This window comes from Delphinapterus leucas, chromosome 2, assembly GCF_059928025.1.
Source record: "Delphinapterus leucas isolate spDelLeu-1000000601 "Yukka" chromosome 2, BTC_Dleu_Yukka2, whole genome shotgun sequence".
Lineage (NCBI taxonomy): Eukaryota > Metazoa > Chordata > Mammalia > Artiodactyla > Monodontidae > Delphinapterus > Delphinapterus leucas.
Window position 1 is genome coordinate 15,366,787 of NC_143130.1, and position 19,092 is coordinate 15,385,878.

The 19,092-nt window shown below is 35.3% G+C and overlaps 1 protein-coding gene across 1 annotated transcript in view; it reads right to left on the bottom strand.

Moving 5' to 3' along the window:
* The window catches only part of MALRD1 (MAM and LDL receptor class A domain containing 1), a 587,465-nt gene that overhangs the window by 124,249 nt on the left and 444,124 nt on the right, over nt 1–19,092 (bottom strand). The window lies entirely within an intron of this gene.

The following is a 19,092-nucleotide window of genomic DNA, read 5'->3' on the forward strand; positions in this document are numbered from 1 at the left end:
TTAGACCTTTGTTTAGTTTTGACATACCGATTTCCGTGTACCAAATTAGACATGGCCCCAAACTGTAACTATCTCAAGTATCTAAAAAGCTGGCGGAGGTGTACAACTAGAATTTTTCACCACTTAAAAAAACTTCATCCATCTCGACTAAGGTGTGTTACTGTAGAAAATCCTCATAGTAAATGAATATGAGAGTAAACAAGTCATTTCAGGAACCAATCTGTGGAAAATATTTAACATTTTGACAGACAGAAAATCTATCTGAATTAACTAACATCAATATTCAGGACTTTTTAAAGTATAAGGACTAACAGATTCAAAAGGAAGAGAAATAGAAATAGAGCTTGTTTTGAAACCAACCACCACGACAAGTTCTGATCTTTTTTTAAACAATAAAAACAATTCAGAACAAAACAAAAACAGACATTTCCTAGCATTCTTCAAAAAAATCTATTTAAACAACAAAAAATAAAGTTGAAAAGATACTTTCCTACATTTTTTTGCACCAAAATTTTATGATTACCATTTCCTTAGTTGCTATACATATGTATAATATATACATATATATTATACATATATAATGTACTTTTAAGGTACTTCAGCAATCACTTATACAATCCTTTCTTTTACACGGGAAAAATAAGACTCAGAGTAAAGAATACTCACGGATAGTAATTTTCTTCTATTGCAATATTCTTTTTCTTCAATGACATTTCCCTTTACTGAAAAATCTTACTTCCTCACTTTTTTCTTAGTGTCAAAATTTATCTACAGATAATTTATCCTATAAAAATCTATCCAAAATTTATACTATTAGAAGGAGAGGACAATATCACTCATTCTGTTACACATGATATTATATTGACATTCTAGGAGTCTTACCAAAAACCACTAAATAATTCAGACCAGAAATTAAGCATACTGCCAATGTGCACTACTACAAAAAGTCTAAGGTCAAGTCAGAAATCCAACTCTTAATGGACATTAAACATAATACCAAAAATAAATCAAGATGACAGACTAAAAAAAAAAAAAAGAAAAGAAAAACTTGCCTGAAGCTTGGAAACCTGAAAAGTGAGACTTTAACACCAACATTTTGGAAAAGCAGACAGTTCTTAAGTAAAAATTACCTTTCATATTTGATTTCTTGAAAGATAAAATAAGCTAAGATTCAATATGAAAGGAATTTGGGTCAGTTGACTGTTTTCCGTCTCACACATAAGCAAACACTCACTCCAAAGAGTCTTCAGCTCCAAGATTTAGTGAATACTTAGTTTTCAAATTCATACAAATTTTACCCACTTTTTAAAAGTTAAAAAGAAATATGTATGAAGCTTCTGACTGACCTTGATAACAGGACAACTCTACAAAATCAAACTAAGTTGAGCCCTCCTTTTGCATTAATCCTGGATTACATCACAGAGATTTAAAAAGAAATAGCTTTATTTTATTTATTTTATAACTCTTTTTCTGGGAAAATCATCTCAGAAAACCAAATTTCATGAAAATATAACACAACCTTTTCTGGTTTTATCCAAAACTCTAGCATACGTGTGTTTTATTTATTAATGTATTATTTTTATTGTTTTAACACTTCATTTTATTCTCTGCTTTCAGTCTTTTTAATCTTCAATCGATCCTACATGCTCTTGACAGATTCCCTTTCCTTCCATTCTCCTTTTACTCTACTTCTCAAAACCCCACCATGACATCTCCTGGCCATCCCTCTTGTACCCTCTCATCATGAGCATTAACTCTCCAATATATGTCAACCAATTTTTATCCCATTATTTCATCCTACTACAGTCCAAATTAATTCTGGTTGAGTTTACTAACTTACTACTTAATTTCAACAAAACTTTTTGACAAGTTCATTAGTTGTTTCAATAGTAATATGTATTTATGGAACCACCAGTGTATTAAATGGAACAACTGCATGTCATGTAAAGTGATTTTTGTAGCCACAATGGCCAATGGAAAAACTAGAAGAATCATTTATGGACTCCTTTTAATGCTGGATTTTATTTATGGCCAATGGGACACCCACTAACGACTAAAATTATGGTATGTATTTTTTGCCTTTCAACAGAAATAATACTCAGTGTCTCCTGAGACTTTTTTTGTGTGTATGTATATGATAATGCTCAGCAAAGTATTTATTTTAAAAAACTTTTAAACAACTATCACTTTTTTTTTGTTTTGTTTTGTTTTTCTTGCGGTACGCGGGCCTCTCACTGTTGTGGCCTCTCCCGTTGCGGAGCACAGGCTCCGGACGCGCAGGCTCAGCGGCCATGGCTCACGGGCCCAGCCGCTCAGCGGCATGTGGGATCCTCCCGGACCGGGGCACGGACCCGTGTCCCCTGCATCGGCAGGCGGACTCTCAACCACTGTGCCACCAGGGAAGCCCTAAACAACCATCACTTTGAAAAATTAAAGTGGCTAATGTCTTCAAAGCTAATTAATTCTAAATTCATTTGTTTCTAATTGTGTATTTTAATACACAAATTTTACTGAAAAGCAATTCATGTTGCAATAATAACATTATTTGAAATAGCTTTATAAAAATCAACTGCTAGATAAATAATCTGGTTACTTCTACTTTGATATTCTACATTTTGGTTGAACACCCACCATTAATATAATAATTGTTAACATTATATACTGTGAAACAACCATTGTTACCATGATTTTTACTATAAAAGCAAAATGTATTCAAAGAATATATAAAGATATAATGAAGTTTATGTATTGATATTATAATCAAGTTTATATTATAGTCAAAGGTGATATTATAATCCAAGCTTATAATGTAGGGTAGGAAAAACTTAAAGAGAACTTGCTAAATCAAAAACATAGTCAGAATAAAATAATATTATGCCATTTAAATACAAATATTATAACATTAACCAGTTAAATTTATGTCAAGGATTTGAGAAAGCAACTCCTCAGCATTTGTTTAGAATGAACATTCCTCTGGAGGAGAACACTCAGCAACAGGTAATAGAAAATATGGGTGATGATGATTAAATTCCAGAAGAGTATGGCTCTTAGAGACCAGCTTCCTCAACAATATCCATGTATCTAGGTTGTCCAGATAAAGAATTAAAAGAACTCGACCAGTAGCTTTTCCTAAAGTTCCTCTCCTGCAACTAGTCAGTCTCCAGGTTCCTGAAACACTGAAGGCAGGTCCCAGTGCTGATTTAGAGACTCTGAATGGACACTTTTGGATAACGGAAACATTTATCCATTTCATCACATACTTAGCTCATTAAAGTTAGGGTTTAAAATGCATCAGTGAGAGGAAACCTTGGCTTTACTTGGCCCTCAGTTAACTCTCAGCTGTTCTGCTAGGTGTCTGCTCTTTAATCACTACTGATAGGGCAAAGCAATGAACTGAACTGTACTTAATCCTTAGCAGTGCACAATTTCTCATGGTTTCATTTGAAAACACTCAAATTTTATATGAGAGGAAAGAAAATAATCAAAAGTAATGAAAAGGGAAATTTCCCTCAAAAGGGAGGTTACAGGCTTTATATTCATTTAATAAAGGATAGAAATAACAATAATATCGCCCGTATTAATAAAATTTAGAACATTCACATATGTTATGTTATATGAACACTACCACATGTGTAGATGTAGGGTAAGACTATCAACTTCCCTTTACAGATCTGGGGTTAGAAATCTGGGGTAGAGAGAGGTTAAACAATTCATTACATGTGTACAGCACAGGCCTCTAGTCTCCAGGACAGCAATGTAAGGAGCTTGAAATTGTTACTCTAGTCCTCACGACAAGAGAAAAGCTGAATAAACTGAAAATCAACAACTCTTCTTAAATTCTTCAGTGAATTGAGGTCACAGAGCAATCATAACTGCTGCCTCCAAAATTGGAGAGAGAGATAGGCAGATGCTGAGAATCACAACTTACTAAAACAGAAACCAAGGGACAGAAACCCCTGTGGGGACCAGTAATGAGATCGAAAAGCCTAAACTGTAGTTGATGAATTGCTGAAGACTCACTGTGGACAAGTTTGAAAGTTAAAAAATCTGGGGTGGCAGGAGTCAGTGGGGAGGATCTCCAAACTTTTGTGAGTTAGACCTCCAGGAGTCCTATCAGGTCCTCACAGGGAAAAATCACAGAAAAATTTCCCTCAATTTTTTGGCAGGAGGAGGGGAAAATATACCCAGAAATATACCTAGAGCATCCTGTTCTTCTCAGCAAGGCCTACCCGCAAGACAAATTATTTAAAAAGAGCTTAACTGACTAGGTTCATCAGAGCCTAACGGAATTGGGGAAAAGAAAATACCCAACTCCAGCGCCTGGTAGTTTTCCATGCAGGGGGAAATTACCAATTCAGCTCCCTCTAGTCTTCCTGTATTACCTAAGGAGTGAAAAAAGTAAAAATCTGAGGGGAAATTATAAAGAATTAAAACCCAGCGGTAGTAAAGGACTCACTAAAAGACTGAGACCTAATTGTAGCCCTACAGAGAGCTTTCTCTCACCCCATAACTTACCAACATATATGTAGGGCTTCTATGTAATAATACGGGGATTCAACTTAAAGAACAGTACATTGTAGACCTTATTTAGGAAGAAATCTCTCTGGAAACCCAAAGACAGCAGAGGAGACAAAAACAAGGACAAAAGGGAAAATTAGAGCCCTGATCCTACAGCTAGAGCAAACAGCAAACACAGCTTAACCTCTAGCCAGATGAACATAAAACCTCATACTAAAGGCCTAATTTTTACCCAGTATATCATGTTAGGCTGTCAAGGCACAGACTAAGCATCAGAACCAGATTTAGGTATGGTGGAGATGTTGAAATTATCAGACAGGAAATTTAATACAAGTATGATTAATAAGCTAAGGGCTCTAATGGAAAAAGTGGACAACATGGAAGAACAGATGGACAATGTAAGCAGAGAACTGGAAACTCTAAGAAAGAATCAAAAGGAAATGCTAGAAATTAAAAAAAAAACAACACTCTAACAGAAATGAAGCATGCTTCTGATGGGCTCATCAACAGACTGGACACAGCAGAGGAAAGAATCAGTGAGCTTGAAAATACGTCAATAGACAATTCCAAATCTGAAATGCAAAAAACAAACAAAAGAATGGAACAGACTATCCAAGAATTGTGGAATGGTTATAAAAGGTATAACATGCATAATGTGAATACCAGTAGGAGAAGAAAGAAAGAACAGAAAAAATATTTAAAGTGATAATAAATGATATTTTCCCAAACTTAATGATAGACAACAAACCATGGATCCTGGAAGATCTGAGAACATCAACATGATAAATACCAGCACTAAAATTTATCTACACTGAGGCACGTGATATTCAAACTTCAGAGAATCAAAGGTTAGAGAGAATCTATCTAATGAAAGAAGCCAGAGGGAGAAAACAACTTATAGAGCAGCAAGGATAAGAATGACATCAGACTTCTCTTCAGAAAACATGCCAACAAGAAGACAGTGAAACAAAATATTTAGAGTGACGAAAGAAAAACTCCAACCTGGAATTCCATATCCAGCAAAATTATCCTTCAAAATAAAGGAGAAAGAAAGATTTTCTCAGACAAATAAAAATTGAGGAAACTTTTTGCTAGTAGATCTGTCTTGCAAGTAAAGTTAAATGAAGTTCCTTAGAGAAAAGGAAAATGATATGGTCAGAAAATCAGATTACATAAAAAAAAGAAGAGTGTTAGAGAAGGAATAAATAAAGGTAAATAAAATATTTTAATTTTCTTATTATTAATTGACGTAACAGATAATAGTTTAGTCAAAATAATAATAACAAGAATGTATTCAGTGATTTTAGCTTTCGGGCAAGTGAAATGTATGGCAGCACATTATAAGAGAAGGGAGGGAGGAATTGAGAATACTGTGTACTTGCACTACTCATGAAGTGGTATAGTGTTATTTGAAAGTGGACTTGGATTATTAGTAAATACATGTTGCAAACTCATGGGCAAACAATAAAAAGGCTTTAAAAAGAAGACATGCTAAGAGAAGAGAAAAAAGGACTCATAAAAAATGCTCATTTAAAACAAAGGAAGCAAAAAAGAGTATAAGACACATGCACGCAAAAAGAACAAAGTTAACAAATGTAAAACAGTAACAGATATGCTAGGTATTGACTCAACTATCAATAATCACTTTAAATGTCTGTTTTCTAAATATACCAATTAAAAGAGATCGTCAGAGTAGATTAAAAAACAAGACTCAACTATGTATTGTCTATAAGAAACTTAAGTTAAATATAAAGAAACGGGTAGATTAGAAGTAAGAGGATGGAGAAAGATATACCATGCTAATACTAATGAACAGAAAGCTGGAAAAGCTATATTAATTTTGGGCAAAACAGACTTCGGAGAAAGAAAACTATTATGGATGAAGAGGGCATTACACAATGAGAAAGCCGTCAATTCTCTAAGAAGACAACAATCCCGAATGTGTATGCACCCAACAACAGAACATCAAATACTTGAGACAGTACAACTTGAAAAGTGGTACAACTGCAAGGAGAAGTAGATGAATCCACTCTTATAGTTGAAGACTTCAACATCCCTCTATAAGTAACTGACAGAGCGGGAGGCATTAAATCAGTAAGGGCATAGTTGAACTGAATAACATCAATCAACTGGATCTAATTCATTGGTAGATTACATCATCCAGAAACAGCAGAATACACATTCTTCTCAGACTCATAGGGAACACTCACCAAGATTGAAGACATCTGGGTCATAAAACACACTATAGCAAATCTAAAAGAATAGAATCATACAATGTATCCTTTCAGATCACAGTGGAGGTTAACTAGAAATAAGTAACAGGAAAATAGCTGAAGAAAAAGGCCAAATACTTTTGAGATTATACAACACGCTTCTCAATAAAACATGGGTTAAAGAAGGAGTCACAAGAAAAACTAAAAGTATTTCAAACCAAATGAAAATGGAAATATAAACAAAGTTTGTGGGATAGTGAAGCCATGTTTACAGGGAAATTTCACAGAATTAAATTCATAAAGTAGAAATTAAGAAAGATCTAAAATCAATAATTTAAACTGGTCCTTGGAAGGGAACAATAAAACTGATAAACTTCTAGCTAGGTTACCTAAGGAAAAAAAGAGAGAAGATACAAATATAAATATCCGAAATGAAAGAGTAGCCATCATCATTGATCCCCTGAAATAATAATAAAGGGTTATTAATTATTAACAACTCCATGCCCACAAATTTGATAATCTAGATGAAATTGATCAATTCCTTGAAAAGCACATCTATGAAAACTCACACAAGAAAAGCAGATAATGTGAATGGGCCTTTATCTATTAATGAAATTGAATCAATCATTAATAAACATTCCAAAAGAGAAAGCAATAAATCCAGATGGGTTTGATGGTGAATTCTACCAAAATTTTAAGGAAGAAATGGCATCAACTCTCTACAGTTGTATCCAGAAAATAGAAGCAGAGGAAACATTTCCAAATTCATTCTATGAGACCAGCTTTACCCTAATACCAAAATCAGACAAAGAGCCTACTAGAAAGGAAAACTATAGGCCAATATCTTCCATGAACATAAATGCAAAAATCCTCTACAAAATATTAGCAAAATGAATCCAAAAATGTATAAATGAATTATACACAACCATGAGGTAGAATTTATTTCAGGTATGTTAAGTTGGTAAACATTAGAAAATTGATTAATGTAATCTATCGTATCAGCAAGCTAAAGAAGAAAAATCATATAATTTTATCAATAGATGCAGAGAAATCATATGACAAATTTTAACATCCATTCATGATAACAACTCTTAAGAAGCTAGGAATAGAGGGGAACTTCCTCAACTTGTAAAGAATATCCTACAAAGAACCTATAGCTAATCTCATTCTTATTTTTATGTCACCAGTTTTTATTTTTATTTTTTAATGAAGAACATAGATGTTTTATGTTCTGAGTCCTGTTTTTCATTGTCATCACACATTCATTTACCTTTTCGTTCATTCAGTTAATAAATATTTATTGAGTTTTGGCTAAGTACCAGGCATTGTTTCATGTACAGCAGAAAAATCTTAGCTCAGTCTTACAGTCTTACCATAGTAGTTAATTTGTGCTATCCAACTTAGATACTTATAAGCTTCTTTTTCAATATATTTAAAGTTAAATATATTTTTTTCAATATGTGTCTGAAATTGGAGTTCTTTACATCACTTTTGCCTGTATATGGTGAGAAACTGGAGACTTTCCTGTTCAGGTCAGGAACAAAGAAGGATGTCTGCTTTCACTGCTTCTATTAAACATTGTACTGGAAAACTGACATAATGCAATAAGAGAAGAAAAGGAAATAAGAGGTATACTGATTATAAAGAAATAAAAATGCTTCTGTTTGCAAGTGACATGACTGTCTATGTAGAAAATTTCAAAGATGCAACAACAATGAAAAAAACTCCTGAAACTAATAAGCAATTATAGCAAGGTTGTAGGATACAAGGTTAATGTACAAAAGTCAATTATTTTCTTATATTCCAGCAATGAAAGTTGGATTTGAAATTAAAAACATAATACCATTTATATTAGCACTGAAAAAAGAAATATAAATGTAAAAATGTAACAATAAAGTACATGGTCTATATGAAGAACACTACAAAAGTGATGAAAAAACTATCTAAGTAAATGGATGATATTCCATGAGGAAGACTCAACATTGTCCAGATGTAAGTTCTTCCCTACTTGATGTATAGATTGAATTCAATCCCAGCCAAAATCTCAGCAAGTTATTTCAGGGCTATTGACAAATTCATTCTAAAGTTTATAAGGAAAGTTAAAACACTTAGAATAGCCAACACAATATTGAAGGAGAAGAACAAAGTCAGAGGAGTGACACTACCTGACTGCAAGACTTTCTACAGAGGTACATTAATTAAGACAGTGTGGTACTGGTGAAAGAATAGACAAATTGATCAAAGGAACTGACTATAGAGCCCAAAACAGACCCACATAAATATGATCAACTGACCTTTGGCAAAGGAACAAAGGCAATTCAATGAGGAAGGTTAGTGTTTTCAACGAATGGTATTAGAACAACTAGATCCACGTGCAAAAAAGTGAATCTAGATTCAAAGCATCCATGTTTCACCAAAATTAACTCGAAATGGTTCACAGACCTAGATGTCAACTGCAAACTATAAAACATCTAGAAGATAACATAAAAGAAACTATAGGTGATCTTGAGTTTTGCAATGACTTTTTAGATAGAAAACCAAAATCATGAACCATGAATGAAAAAATTGGTAATTGGACCTCAATGAAATTAAAAGCTTCTGCTCTGTGAAAGACACTGTTATGGGTATGAAAAGATGGCCCAGAGATTGGAGAAAATATCTTAAAACACATATCTGATAAAGGACTATTACAAAATATACAAAGTACTTTTAAAACTCAAAAATAAGAAAACAAACAACCCAATTTAAAAATATACAGAATGTCCAACAGATACCTCACTAAAGAAGCAATACAGGTGGCAAATAGGCATAGGATAAAATGTTCAACGTCATACGTCATCAGAGAAATACAAATTAAAACAATTGTAACACATATTAGAATGGCTAAAATCCAAATCACTGAAAATACCAAATTTTCTGAAGGAGCAACTGGAACTCTTTTTCATTGATGGTGGAAATGCAAACTGGTACAGCCACTCTAGAACACAGTCTGGCAGTTTCTCACAAAACTACACACATCCTTACCACATGATCCAGCAATTGCACTCCTTGATATTTACCCAAAGGATCTGAAAACTTATATCCACACAAAAACCTCCATATTAATGTGTATCGCAGCTTTATTTATAATTGTCAAAACTTGGAAGCAACCAACAGGGTTTTCAACAGATGAACAGTTAAACTTCGGTACATCCATACACTGGAATCTTATTCAGTGATAAAAACAGAAGTGAGCTATCAAGCCACAAAAAAGACATGGATAAACGCATATCTCTAAGTGAAAGAAGCCAATCTAAAAGGGCTACAGACTGCATGATTTTAACGATATGAATTTCTGGAAAAGATAAAACTGTGGACACAGTAAAAAATGATCAATGGTTACCAGAAGTGTGGGAGAGGTAGGGAAGGGTGAATAGATTGAGCCCAGGGAAATTTTAGGGCAGTGAAACTATTCTGTATGAAACTGTGGGTACACATCATTATACATTTGTGAAAACCCATGGAATGTACAGCATGAAGAGTGAACCTTAATGTAGACTATGGACTTTAGTTAATAATAAAGAGCTAATGTTGGCTCATCGACTGTAACAAATATACTAGAGTAATGCAAGATGTTAATAATAGCGAAAACTTGGAGCTGGGGGTAATGAGAGTGGGCACTGTATACAGGAACCGTCTGGGCATTCTGCTCAATTTTTCTGTAAACCTAAAACTGCTAAAAGAAATAAAGTCTATGAATCTAAAGAATATTTTTAAAAACCCAAAATATTCACAGTAGAGAATGACAGAGCTAGTGTGGAATTTTCCTGATTTGCTTTGATTCACTCAATTTCCTATTCTGTTGGAAAAAAACAATTGCCTCATCCATTTCAATGCCAATTAAAGCAATTATTCAAATGGTCACTTGGTCTTCTAAACACATTTACTCACCCTCTCTTTCCTCCCGACCCTCTTTCCATCACACTTTCTATTTCCAATTTTGGACATTTAAAAAAGTCAAGTGGCACATCACCTCTAAGCTTGCCAATGTCAGCTCCTTTTCCCAACTCCCTCTTTAAGACCAAGCTCCTTTGCCTGATCAGAGGCAAGAATTATCAAAGTACCAGGTATATTAAGCTATCAAAGGAGGCACTTAAGAACTCAGTAATCGCAACTTTCTAGAACTGGGTCACACAACAAAGGTAATAAAAATATCCTTCCAATGGTATGAAAGTTTTTTCAAGACCTTTCCCCTTCCTCTGTGTCTTCTTACTCTCTCCTCCTTCCCTGTGCTCTAGCTACAAGACTCCCTTGCCCATCTCCTTAAACCCCATGAACACTCCTGACTTGGGTCTTTGTACTGTTTTTTTCTGTCTGTTCTCCCACTCCGGGCGCTGTATCTGCATGGCTCACAGCCTCACCTCCTTCAAGCGTTTGCTCTAAGCTTACACCCTTAAAGCGGCTCACTCTGCCCATACCCAGCCCGACGGATCCTCTTACACTGCTTTACTTTGTCACAGAGTCTTGAAAAAGAGTACTCAGCTTACTCACTGATCTCATTTCCTGCTGTTTAATGGCAGTTTCCCCATTATGACATAAATTCTACGGGAGCAGGGAGTTGTCTGTTTTGTTTATTTATGTATGCCTTGAACACTTGCCAGGTACATAATAGGGGATCAGTAAACATTTGCTAAAGAATGAAAGAATGAAAAAGCTAAAGATTTAAGAACTTTGGAGTTGGACAGGATCTTGGAGATCATCTAGTCAAAAACTTTACAGGGCCTAGAGACCAAGTAACTCGATGACCAGTGGTGGAAGTAGAAGTAGCATTCTCATTGTTTCTCACTGCACAAGTTCTACCTCGGCAAATTCATCATTTTATCTGATAAAGAAAACGTATCTACTTATAAAAATCAGGATTATTCAGGTACTGCTGTGAGAGCTAGCAATACCCTAATCGCTATTTCTTACAAATAGTTCCTTGTTCGCACTAAAACATCACCACAATTTTCTTTCTGGGTTAGGCAGTCAGTGAGTTATAAATAAGCTATGGTGTCTTAAAATTTAAAAATACACCATAGGTAAGTAGGAGAATGGATGATTTAAAAAAAAAAAAACAACCTTAGAACGTCAGAATTTGAACTGCAGAACCATCTACATTTCAGCTCTGTCCCTAAAGGCTGAGGAAATAGATCACTCTTTTTTTCTTTGCCTTTCTCATTGGAGATGGGAAAAAGGGAATCCAGTTTGTTCTGTAACATCTCAGAGCAAATTAAATGAGTTCACTGACATGAAAACCCTGTTCAAACTATAAAGGACCAGCCAAATTTGCTGGTGAATATTTGTGGTAAAAGGAGGAATTTCTGGTCCCTCTATCATATTTAAAAAGCATATAACTTTCCTTCAGGGTTTTACCTCCCTATAAATAAGAAGGCTGAACAGTGTTATGGTCAGGGGCTAGGACCCAGATTCTAATCCTGGCTCTGCCAATACTAACTGGATGTCTTAGGCTAAATTATGTAACCTTTTCAAGCTTTGATTTCTCTTTTGTTAAATGGAAGAAATACTGATATCTTCCTGATATGTCTGTTATTAGGTTTAAATTAAAATAATGTATATAAAGTATCAAGACTAAATACATTTCCTTTTTATTATTATTTAAGAGCTTGCTATTACATATCATATATCATCCATTCAGAAAAAAAGAGTTAATATAGTAGGATGAGTCATGTTAATAAGAAAGTTAACTAGGCAATTTCACCATAATGAGCTGACACATTCACGGGATTTAAAAAAAAAATGATTTCAGGGCACAATTTCAGATTTTTTACAAATGCATCACTAGGGTGCTTGTAAATAAGGGGAATGAGAACCAGAGAGCTTTAGAAACTCTGTAAGTTTCTAGTCATTAGCAACTTAGAAAGCTGGGTCTAGGACATAGGTTTCCAGTTGATTGCCTTTCCTGAACATCACTAGTTTGCAGAAAACATCACTGGCTGTATCAGAAGAAGAAGAGCTGAGAAAAATTACAGCTACTATGCATGTGGAAATTGAAGTGGCTGACTTGTATTTAGCTCTACAACATTAACTTCACATTCTTTGAAAGAGACAGACTATTTAGGAGTAATCAGACATAAAGCACCAACCAAATATTTCTCAATAGTAGAATGACCTGTGTAGCATTCAGTGTTAGCCTGATACCTCCATGTTTTTTCTCCCAACTAATCACTGTACAGACTACCTTCAAAATGCCTTCAAAACATCTTCCTTCAAAATGAGGGAAATTTTAGACTGTAAAACAAACAGAAAAAAAAAAGGGAGTTTACTTCTTTTAGTGTATTCTGCAGAATTGTAAATATTTGGAAAAATGGTTCCTGGTTCTGATGGCTAACTAGAAACATATGTTTACTTATACACCTCAAGAACGTTCCACTGCAAAGACAGGAAAAATACTGAAAGAAATCCACAGAAGCACTGGAAACTTAGGAGCACATCTACCAACATACAAAAATAGTAAGGACTTTCTGGAAGTTTTAAACCAAATGGAAACTGTTTGTTGAAATTACATAAACAAAACTGAGGAACTTGCAAACATCTACAGGTGAAAAAAAGACCAACAAAAAAGTGACTGTTCGCAGTGGAATTCTGGAATAACTCTAAGAGGTGGACAGCATAGAGAAGAAGCTATGCATGTGTCACTAGCTCATAATTAATCAAAGGACTCCATAAAAAGCCAGATCAGTCCATATGTTAGGAGTTACTGATGCAGGCATTCATACCTAGGACACACAGGTGGATAAATACTGCTGGCGTGGGAGATCTGACACGGGAGTTTTCACGAAAGGGCACTGAGACCAAAGAAGTGAGGTGGTGGCCTTGTGACTGCCACAAAGTACTTGTACTTCCCTCGACAAATAAACAAGCCAGCAGTACATCAGAAATGTAAGTCCACTAGAAAATGCATCTCCTTCTTTACACCAGAGCAATAAAACTGGAGATCTTGAATTAGAATGCATATTCACTGCTAGGAAAAGAAAATTTCTTACTTGGTCTGATACAATAAAATACACATGGTAATATTATCCAATCTAGACGCATCCACATATAGGAATAGAAAACCAATAGTAAGTAACCTGACAGTTGAGGAAAATTCTGAAAGACAGGAATTAAATTGAGACCAGTACTGAACACCATGAGAGCAACTGCTAATAGGATAAATGGGGAAATATATAAAGAAATGTAATTAATTCCCTTGAGAGATTCAAGTGTCCATCATATCTATAAAATAGAACAAACTAATATGAAAAAGAAGCATTCAGAGTTCTTGGAAATTAACGAAATGATTGCTGAAGTAAAGCCCCCAGAGATGAACAGCATAGCAGAATCGATACAGATTAAATTTCACAAAGTGAACTGGAAAACTGAACCAAGTGATCCTCCCAAGACCACAGTGTCAGAGGACCAAGAGATGAAAACTTTGAGAATATATGGTAGGGGACAGCAAGGATAGATCCAGAAGTTTCCACATCAGTCTAATAGATGTCTTTAGAAGGAAATAATTAAATAAATTACAGATGAAAGCCTCCCGGAGGTGAAAAATGATGAGAGCCCATCAAATTCCCAGGAGAATTTATCAACTCCAAGGATTAAAAGAATATTTTACCCACTTCCTGCGAGAAAAGTAGGACATGTGAAAATCCTGGAGGAGAAATAATCAGTTAGACAGCTGTCTTCTACATGGCAGATAGACACTGGACATTAGAATACAATGCAGGAGTGCCTTCAATTACTTAAGGAAAAACAATTTTGAACCTAGAAGTTCATACCCAAACTATCTTTCCAGTATGGATCCATGATATGTTTCTTTCAGCCAATCAGGAACTCAAAAAGCTTACCAGCCATGCACTGTTTCTGAAATACCTATGAATAAAACATGCTATGGGCTGCATGTGACCCTCCAAAGTTCATATGTTGAACCCTAAACCCCAGTACTTTAAAATGTGACTGTATTTAGAGATAGAGCTTTTAAAGAGGTAATTAAATTAAAAGGAGGCCCTTAAGGTGAACCCTAATCCAATCTTGCCGGTGTCCTCATAAGAAGAGGAAATTCGTACATTGGAGGAGATATTAAAAATGCACCCACATAGAGGAAAGACCAGGACATGGTGAGAAAGCAAACATCTGCAAGCAAAGGAAAGAGGACTCAGAAGAAATCAAAACCGCCGACTCCTTGATCTTGGACCACCAGCTTCCAGAACTGTGAGAAAATAAATGTCTCCTGTTTAAGCTGCCCACTTTGTGATATTTTGTTATGGCAGCCCTGAGCAAACTGATATACATATCAAACAAAAAGAATCCAATATAGCGGACTGCAGAGGAATTAATAAAGAGTAGTGAGCAAAGGTAACTGTAAAACATATAGTCTTACTTGATAATTATATACCGGTGAGGTCTAAGGCATTTTAAAGAATACGACTGCCAGGAGAGTAGATGAATTATTTACACCATGAATCTAATGTTCCAACAAATTTTAGTAAGCCATAGAGTTGTTTGGGAGGATGAGCCAGTAAAATTTTGCCAAAGGTCTTCTTTAATTTGAGGGGTGGATAGGTTAGAACTATGAAATTAATTTTCAATAAAAATGGATAAATATTTTGAATAGATTTACTAAAAATTAAATGTCCACTTTAGAAAAAAGATACAGCAATTAAAACTTACAAACACTGGGAATAAGGAGGAATAAAGGAAATACAATCACTCTAATTAAGGGCAGAGGTAAAGGGGAAGATAATGAAACAAGAAAAAGACTAATAGAAAACACACACGAAAAACGTTTTGTACATATGTGAAAGGACTGAATTGATTTATTAAAAAAAACAGAAGCTCAGATTATGGAAAAAATAATCCAGCCATATGCTGTTTATAACTGACATAACTAAAGTCAAGAGTCATGGGATTGTTAAAAATAAAGGGATGAGTAAGATGTTAAGGCATTTATTTTTATTTTTTTTAACATCTTTATTGGAGTATAATTGCTTTACAATGGTGTGCTAGTTTCTGCTTTATAACAAAGTGAATCAGCTATACATATACATATAACCCCATATCTCCTCCCTCTTGCATCTCCCTCCCACCCTCTCTATCCCACCCCTCTAGGTGGTCACAAAGCACGGAGCTGATTTCCCTCAGCTATGCGGCTGCTTCCCACTAGCTATCTATTTTACATTTGGTAGTGTATATATGTCCAGGGCATTTATTTTTTAAATGGTAAGAATGTCCATATTATTAACAGACAAAATAAGATTTCAGGAAAATATAAAGGAGGTACTTAATATTGATAAAAGTTATAATTCCTTGAGCACCTATAACTGTCTTGAATCTTCATGCATTCAACCATATGGCTTTGAAATGTAAGGGCTGAGACCGATAAGAACAGAAAGACAAACTGAGACTTTATACTGGAGGAACTTAAAATACCTTTTTTCCCTAAATTGACAAATTACGTAGATAACAGTGAGTAAGGATGTAGAGGATTATGATTTAATTTATCTCTGTGTTTCTATCGTCTCTCTGTGCATCTATCTTTGCATCCAGTGAAGAAACAATCCTTCTTTCATACATCTGTAGAAAGTTTACAAATGCATATATGAACTTAACGCATTATGAAAGCATGTCAAATCAACAGGGGGAGGACACAGTACTGAATCAGTGATGTTGGAAGAACGAGCTTCCTATTTGGAAAGAAAATCATGAATTTCTAACTTCTCACCATACATATGCAAAATCAATTATAAGTGGATGAACTAGTTAAATCTAAAAAGTCAAAATTATGAGATAACTTAAAAAAATGAGAATATTTTATTTTATGACAGGAAAGGGCTTCCTAAGCAAAGTATTAAGGCCAAAATCTATAAAGACAATAGAGACTGACAGATTTCACAAAATAAAAATGTAAAAGAAAAGTTGCTTTAACTATGAATCTGTTAAATGTTTTTTTTGTTTGGGTTTTTTTTTTTTTTTTAAGAAGCAATATTCAGCTTGGGACCCAGACTTCTATGCGAAGCTGAGTTTTGGTTCTTTCTCAAGGTGACTTTGCACCTAGCCTGCTTGTAGGCAGGGGTAAGAAATACCTTCTTTTGCAAATTCCCATGTCTCTGTCCTAAAACGGTAACTTGATTTTAATTTTTAGCAGCATAACTCTTCAACCTGAGGTCACTTTTCTTTTCCTGCTTTTATTATACTCTAAAGGGAAAGTCTAATTTGAAGGTCATATTCGATTAGCTCCTTCTGAGTGTCACCCTTTGCATTTCATGTAGTGCCATCCCAGCCTGATAATTTATACTTTAATAGAAACTTGCAGCAGCGTTTTTTTACCATCCTGAGGTTTATATGTCTACTATCTACAATAAAAGATACACAGCACATGTCAGCATCGTTTCCTCTACCTGTCCTATCCAAGTATCTTTGCTGTCAAGGTCTGTATGCCCACCTTTGCTAAGTTGTTAACATAAGCTCATGATTCTCACTATGTGATGGATGATACGTTGTGTTTGACGCACTCTCCTCGGTGTCCCTCATCACATGGTCCTGAGGGTCATGCAAACTGCTTGACAAAATGCCTGACACATCAGATACAACCTTACATTTCTTCTCTTCTATTCAATAAGACCTGTCAGATTAAATACAGCACACTGATATAATATAGGGAGAATCTTGAATCTATACTCAAAAAAGGGAGGAAATCACTAAAAAGTACTTGGGTTCATTTTAACTACTGTTCTTGCGTATTACGTGTGTCACATCTTACAAATGACTGCAACACAGCAGTGTGTGAGACACGTTGAGAATTACTGCCTTAGTACATTACTAGCTATGTTTATGCTAAATTAGTATGAAATGCTCAAATGTAGGGTATAATCTCGAGCTTCGACAAGTCTGTTTAGAGGGCAGAAATGTGCTAAGTATGCTCAGTGACTCCTACACACACTTCCAACCTTTTATGCCTGGGGATATCTGCATATATTATTGTTTCTGCTTTTAAACACTATCGAATGTTGTTCTCAAAAGCTGCCTTTGATAAGCAGTGTACCACCACCTGTGGAAATAATGACCATGAGGTTTAGCATGTGACAGGAATGAGAGAGAACTGGTTAGTCTGGGACAGTTAAAATGCATATAAAAAAGGAATAAAATTATTGACCGAATACTGATAGTGCCTCTCAACAACTTTCACAATAACATAACATCATAAAAAATGCATTATTAAATTAAGCACTAATAATAAAGAAAAGGATTAAACAAAAAAATCTGATGTGTAAATTGTCTGAAGCATATGCCATACAAACTAGTACCTATTTAATTTTGTATATATATTTCTATATGAATACAAGTACATATTCAACTTTTTAAAATATATTTTTTCCTTTTCAAGACTTAACATTTTCCTCCTTTCTCTCCCTCTCTTTTTTTTTTTTTTTTTTTTTTTTGAGGTACGCGGGCCTCTCACTGTTGTGGCCTCTCCCGTTGCGGAGCACAGGCTCCGGACGCGCAGGCTCAGCGGCCATGGCTCACGGGCCCAGCCGCTCCGTGGCATGTGGGATCTTCCCGGACCGGGGCATGAACCCGTGTACCCTGCATCAGCAGGCAGACTCTCAACCACTGCGCCACCAGGGAAGCCCCCTCCTTTCTCTTTTTACTCAACATATCACTGGAAGAATCTCTAGAGCGCTAGTGATAATTAAGAAATGGGCCAGGTCCTCATCTATGTGGTAACATAACATCTCATGGTAATAACCAGAACTTTTGGGGCAAGTCATTAACACAGGTTACCATCTTGTAAATTATTACTTCATTGCACTAAGTGGTAACCCAGTGCCCTGATTAAATGAATGTAAATCTAAAATGCATTTCCTTTGTTAACTAGAAACTGTTCATACACAATATTTCATTGATTCATTATTTAATTATTTCTGATTATATTATTATATATAGTGATAAGGGTAGTTGCTGATCGATGTATCAGAAGTCCTTTCCAGAATATCTCACAGTACCTGGCCCTCGCTGGTGCGCTGTGCCTCTGCACCATCCCCCAGAGGGCCCAAGGTCATCCTGCATCTCAGAAACAAGGCTGAATTGAAGTGACACTCTTTTCCTTCTCTGCTAAACTTCCCGTTCTGAAGTTCATGTGCCTGGAAACATCACAGGGAATAAACAGAAGTTCCTCCTGCATTTATCGTAGAAAATGGGCCCCTGAAAGGTCCAACTCTTCTAAAAGGACAGCTATAGTTCTAATGACAAACCCAAGAGGACTCCGAAACTGACCAGAGGAGGCCTGGATCAGTTTGACAAAGAGGATGTAGTCTGGTAGCTCTTATCCGTGGTG